This window comes from Bos mutus, chromosome 14 (assembly GCF_027580195.1).
Source record: "Bos mutus isolate GX-2022 chromosome 14, NWIPB_WYAK_1.1, whole genome shotgun sequence".
Taxonomy (NCBI): Eukaryota; Metazoa; Chordata; class Mammalia; order Artiodactyla; family Bovidae; genus Bos; species Bos mutus.
Genome location: NC_091630.1, coordinates 38,516,213 through 38,522,024, shown reverse-complemented (window position 1 = coordinate 38,522,024; position 5,812 = coordinate 38,516,213). Strand labels below are relative to the sequence as shown.

Genomic DNA, 5,812 nt, shown 5'->3' with positions numbered 1-5,812 from the left:
TGATATCTAAAGTGCCTAGAAAAATGCTTGGCATCTTGTAAATACTCAATACATATTAATTCTTTCCCTCACACATATTAAAAAAACAATAAAAATTCTAACTTTAAAGCTTGGTGGAAATACATAAGATTAACTTAATTAGAGGGCAAATGACAAAAAGAATTATGTCAGAATTATCTTTTGACCTAGCAAAGAGGTTTAACTATCTCATCAGAATTTTTATGTGTTACTCTGCCCTTCTCATATCTCTTGACATCATAGTGGAAATGCATCTAAATTAAGGTTGTCAGATAAAATAGACAACATCTAGTTAAATTTGAATCAGATAAACAATAAGTACTTTTTTAGCATAAATATGCCCTATGTAATATTTGGGACATCCTTATGCTAGAAAATTATTAGTTGTTTATTTGATATTCCAGTTTAACTGAGCACCTTGTTAAATTTTGAAAATTTTTATTTTTAGCTTATAAACAGTATAAATTTATTTCTCATAGTTACGGAGGCTGGGAAGTCTAAGACCAAGGCACTGACAGATTTGAGGTCTATTGAAGACCCACTTCCTAGTTCATAGGTATCTTTCTTCTTGGCACAACCTCATATGGCAAGAGAAGTGGCACTGAATTTTTATTTGCTAAATCTGGCAACCCAAATCTAACAGCAATGAGCACCAGCAATTTAAAAAACAGTAATACTTTGTTGAGCTCTTTTTTTTTTTTCTTACAGAATGTTTGACTGGCAGTTGACCAATTTCTTTAAAGGTTTTAAGCTAATTTTGTCCTCATCCTAAACCTATGGTTAGTTTGCATAAAGGCACTGTGATTTCACCTTTTTTTTTAATTGCTCTAGAATCAAAATGTCTATTTTGACTCTCCATGGTCACCAGAATGTGGCTTACAAAAAGGGAACAGTTGTTAGTCCTGGCTAAAAGCCAGACATTTGGTGTAGAATTATCAGTTGCTTATTCTACTAGAAGTTTCAGTGGAAGCTTGTAAAGCAGGTTTTCCTTATTGGTTTGGATTGAGTAGCCAGGAGACCATTTACACTGCTGTTTATTTTCACTGCATAGTGAAGAGCCCTGAGCATTCGCACTGGAGAAGACTGGGCAAAGCTCGATAAGCAGTGTGGCCACGGGCTAATCACCTAGACAGAGAGCTCGCCAGTGAGCTGCTGGGCACAGAGCAGGGAAGCCCAGAGCCAAGTTTGATTGGAGGTCTTGGCAGTGCACCACTAGCAAAGAAAGGAAAACCAGAAGTTTTACTAAATTGGTCATTTTATGAACCCTTAGTTTCTTCATTACTTACCACTCTCGAGCAACCATATAAATCATCTCGTGCCTGAAATCTAAAATTCCAAAGAGTTGGTAGGTGAGCAGCTGTGGGCAGCTGAGGCTTCTTGCCAACATAAAACCCGAAGGACATTCCGGGTCTTTCGCCAGCTCCCCAAAGCCCTCTTTCCTTTCTTCTCTGAGCCCTGGGGATTGGCAGCCTGTTTCCTTTCCACTGTTACCACCTGTTCTTTCCAACTGCGTTTATCTGCTCCCTTGGTACAGAAGACAGCCCTGCAGCTTCTGCTTACCTTGTTCATAGCGACGGCCTACCATGCTTCAGGCACTCTCCTGTGTGCTTTACACCATAATATTGTTTAATCTTTATTATAGTCTTGAGATAGAGATTTCTGCCTCCCATCTTACAGAGGAGGAACTGAAATTCTGAAAGGTCAAAGAAAATACCAAGGCCTTAAGTAACGAAGATGCAATTCAAAAACAGTGCTATTATCTCCGTGTGGTTCCTGAGGCAGACAACATCCCTTGGCTGACACTGCCAGTAAAACCCTAAGAAATGGGCTTTCCCTCATTCAGCCCCAGATCCTCTCACAGGAAAATACAGAGACCACAGTCATAATAGTGGGTCTCTGAGGCTTAATGAGACTTTCTTAGGTGAGATGAGATAGATAAGAGATCTTGTAAAGAAGTGGTTTTCAAACTTTGATGTATATGACAGGGCTCCAGTTATTTAAGAGTTAAGTGGTAGAGTGTGTGGCTTCCTTCAGTACTGCAAAGCAGAGTGGGCAGAAGATCTAAATAGACATTTCTCCAAAGAAGACAGACGGATGGCTAATGAAAAGCTGCTCAATGTCACTCGTTATCAGAGAGATGCAAATCAAAACTACACGGAGGTATCACCTCACACCATCATCCAAAAAATCTACAAACAATAAATGCTGGAGAGGGTGTGGGGAAGAGAACCCCCTTGCATTGCATTGTTGGCGGAAATGTAAAAAAGGAAATGCAAAAGCAGGTAGTCAGACTTTTGAATGTGGTTGCTCAGAGCAGTTATATGATAATGGTGGCAGCACAGAGGCCGGTGAGGTGAGGGCAGAGGTTTTAGTAGGGAAGGACCACTTGATCTAATTTCACCTGTTACTTTAGCTAGAACTCAATCCAGTCCCCTTTCTTGAAGATGTGAGGTTTGGAGGGGTGGGGATTGGGTGTTTTTTTTTTTTTAAACTTTTTTCATTTAATTTTTGGCCAGAGGAATCTTGCTTACCCTTATAGAGTCTATGAGATCCTTTCTGCTCTCTCTGGCATAACAATAATCTCAGCACCCTTAATTTCCTGGTTTTTCACTCTATAGCATGAGAAACACAGGATCCATTGACAGTCCAAGAACTAACTTCTTTCAATACAGTAAGTCCCCTACATATGAATCTTTAAGTTGCAAACTTTCAAAGATGCTAACATGCATGCCAGCCCCAGTATGCCAGCTGTTGTTCTGTACTATAGTACTTTTCAAGGTACTGTACTGTAAGGTTTAAAATGTTTTCTTTATTTTTTTGTATTTGTTTTCTTATGTACATATTATTTGTGTGAAAAGTATTATACACCTATTACTGTACAGTACTATGTAGCCAATTTTGTTAGCTGGATACCTAGGCTAACTTTGTTGGACTTATGAACGCTCTCTTACAATGGAACTCATTCATATGTAGGGCACTTACTGTACAACAAAAGCTTTAACAATGGTTCCCGGCAAATGTTTACAGGTACTTATATTTTACAGTCTTGGAGAAGGAAATGGCAACTCACTCCAGTATTCTTGCCTGGGAAATCCCATGGACAGAGGAGCCTGGCAGGCTACAGTCCATGGGATGACAAGAGTCGGAAACGACTTAGCAACTAAACAACAATAACATATTTTACAATCTGCCACAAGCCTGTGACAAATGTGAATTGTAATCTAAAGAAGTTCTTATGGGAAATGCTCCTTTCTTCTTCCTAAATATTTTGAAGGCCTTCCATTAAAGCAAAATAATTTTGAAAAATAGGTATTAATCACAGAAATAGAAATGGGATCACAGGGAAATCTAACTAGTAGGTAATAAAGATGATACCAGCATAAGAAAATCTATGCACATTTACTGCACAGCAACTGAATTTTGTTTGTGGTCGTGAGCACGGTCATTTACCAGTTTGCTCTTAAAATCGAACATCTTCAGAGGAGGAAATAGAAAAGAAACTGAGTTTTATTACCAGCCTTCTCTATGCTTAGAATGTTCATTTTAGATGCTGTTTATTTCTCATAACAATCTTTAGGTATAAATGATATTCTTCTGTACTTTCTCACTGATGCCAGAAACCTCATATGTCCTCTCAGGGAAACTTCTAGTTAATTATTTAAAACAAAACAAAACACTTGAATACTATAGCAAATATAATCACATGTCAAAAACCAATCTTCAAACATCATAGCCAAAGATGCCATGCTTGCCTAAAATATACGATCTTGCCAATGTAAATAAATAACAGATTCACTTTAATGTGACTTATGGAAGAGTGAAGTAACAGATTCTTGATCTTTGATTTGTACTTCTGGACTTAGTAATGTAACCACAGAATTACATGGAAACTACAGTTGTTGAATCACATAAAAAATACAATAGGTGATGATTTATCAGTGTCTTGGAAAATGACATCAGGAAAAGGTAGAGAGGAGGAAGATTCAAGTGAGAGGGATTCAGAATGTACAAAGGCAGAGAGGTCTGAAATAACAGAGAAAGAAGACTGTAAATGATTCAGGATTACTTAGAACAAGGGTTGACAAACTGACCCATAGGCCAAATATGGCCAGTCATCTAGTGTTTATGGCCTGTGAGCTAAAAATGGGTTTTACAACACTTTAAAATGTTTGGAAAACAACCACAAGAAGAATATTTTATGAGGCATGAAAATTATATGAAATTCAAATTTTAGTGTCCATAAATATAGTCATATTGGAAGGCAGACATACTCACTTGTTTATATATTATATATAGTTGCTTTCACGTGATGACTGCAGAGTTGAGTAATTGAAACAGAGGGTGCATGAAATGCTCTCATTGCTGCCCAATGCATGATAATTTACAGCGATGCACTTATAACTCTACAGCATTTAAGTGTAGCACATATTACTATTGTTGTTGCTCGTTGTTCAGTGGCTCAGTCATGTCCAACTCAAACTCATGTCCATTGAGTTGGTGATGCCATCCAACGGTTTCATCCTCTGTTGTGCCCTTCTCCTCCTGCCTTCAATCTTTCCCAGGGTCAGGGTCTTTTCCAATGAGTTGGCTCTTCGCATCAGGTAGCCAAAGGATTGGAGCTTCAGCCTCAGCATCAGTCCTTCCAGTGAATATTCAGGATTGATTTCCTTTAGGATTTACCAGGACATTTATATTTATTACCAGAGCATACCTATCATGTCAAAACAAGAAGAGTAGGTTGTTGGGGTTTTTTTTTGACATACTGTCTTGAAAGTGAAAGTGTTAGTCGCTCAGTCATGCCCTACTCTTGGCAACCCATAGACCATAACCCACCAGGCTCCTCTGTCCATGGAATTCTTCAGGCAAGAATATGGGAGTGGGTAGCCATTCTCTTCTCCAGGGGATCTTCCCCACCCAGGGATTATACCCAGGTCTCCCTCATTGCTGGCAGATTCTTTACTGTCTGGGCCACCAGGGAAGCCCATCTTATTTTATTCAAATAGCAGTATGCTCGTACATGGTCCAAGAACACTTGAATACTATAGCAAATATAATCACATGTCAAAAACCAATCTTCAAACATCATAGCCAAAGATGCCATGCTTGCCTAAAATATACTGTCTTGCCAATGTAAAACCACATCCACACCTCAGTCACCACCAAACCATTCAGTAGAGCTTCCTTAATGGTGAGCTGTTGGAAGCTACCAGTTTGAGCACTGTTGATTATTTTTTTCAAGCCTGAATAGCTGTAGGGATCTCAGCAGGGGTTGGAGGAACCAGGTCAACCTTGGCATAGTGCCAAAATGTGGTCAGCTGAAGCTTGGAAGTAAGTCACAGGAGCGTTGACCAGTGCTGGGACCTTCTCTGAAATGTTACAGACAAACAGCGTCATGGTTCTAGGACAGAAAGTCTGCCACCCCAACTGGCTGCTTGAGTGTCACCCATCTGGAAGTGAAAAGGAGGTTTTGAATGTCACATTTTAAGGGAAAGTGGAATATGGATGATTTTGTTATTATATGGCAAAAAATTTTGTATATTATACAAGGACTTGATAGCTGTGCTACAAGAATACAATATATATAGGCATTAGTAGGCCCAGCCTTCGTAACAATATTTTAATTCACAGGAAAGCCACAGTCAGAAAAATAGATAATTTTAATTTTAACACAGAATATCTCATCACGCAAAATTTCTGTACAAAAATAAAAAAATGAAAATGGGGCTGCAATCAAAGTAAGTTTCAGAGTGATTTGTTATTCAAGCAGAAAGCCATTTACCAATACAAGTTAATT

At 38.6% G+C, this 5,812-nt stretch overlaps 1 pseudogene; it reads right to left on the bottom strand.

Annotated features, from left to right (window-relative positions):
• Positions 1-5,093: 5,093 nt before the first annotated feature.
• Positions 5,094-5,412, bottom strand: LOC102284795 (ATP synthase subunit g, mitochondrial pseudogene; annotated as a pseudogene).
• Between the last annotated feature and the right edge of the window lie 400 nt (positions 5,413-5,812).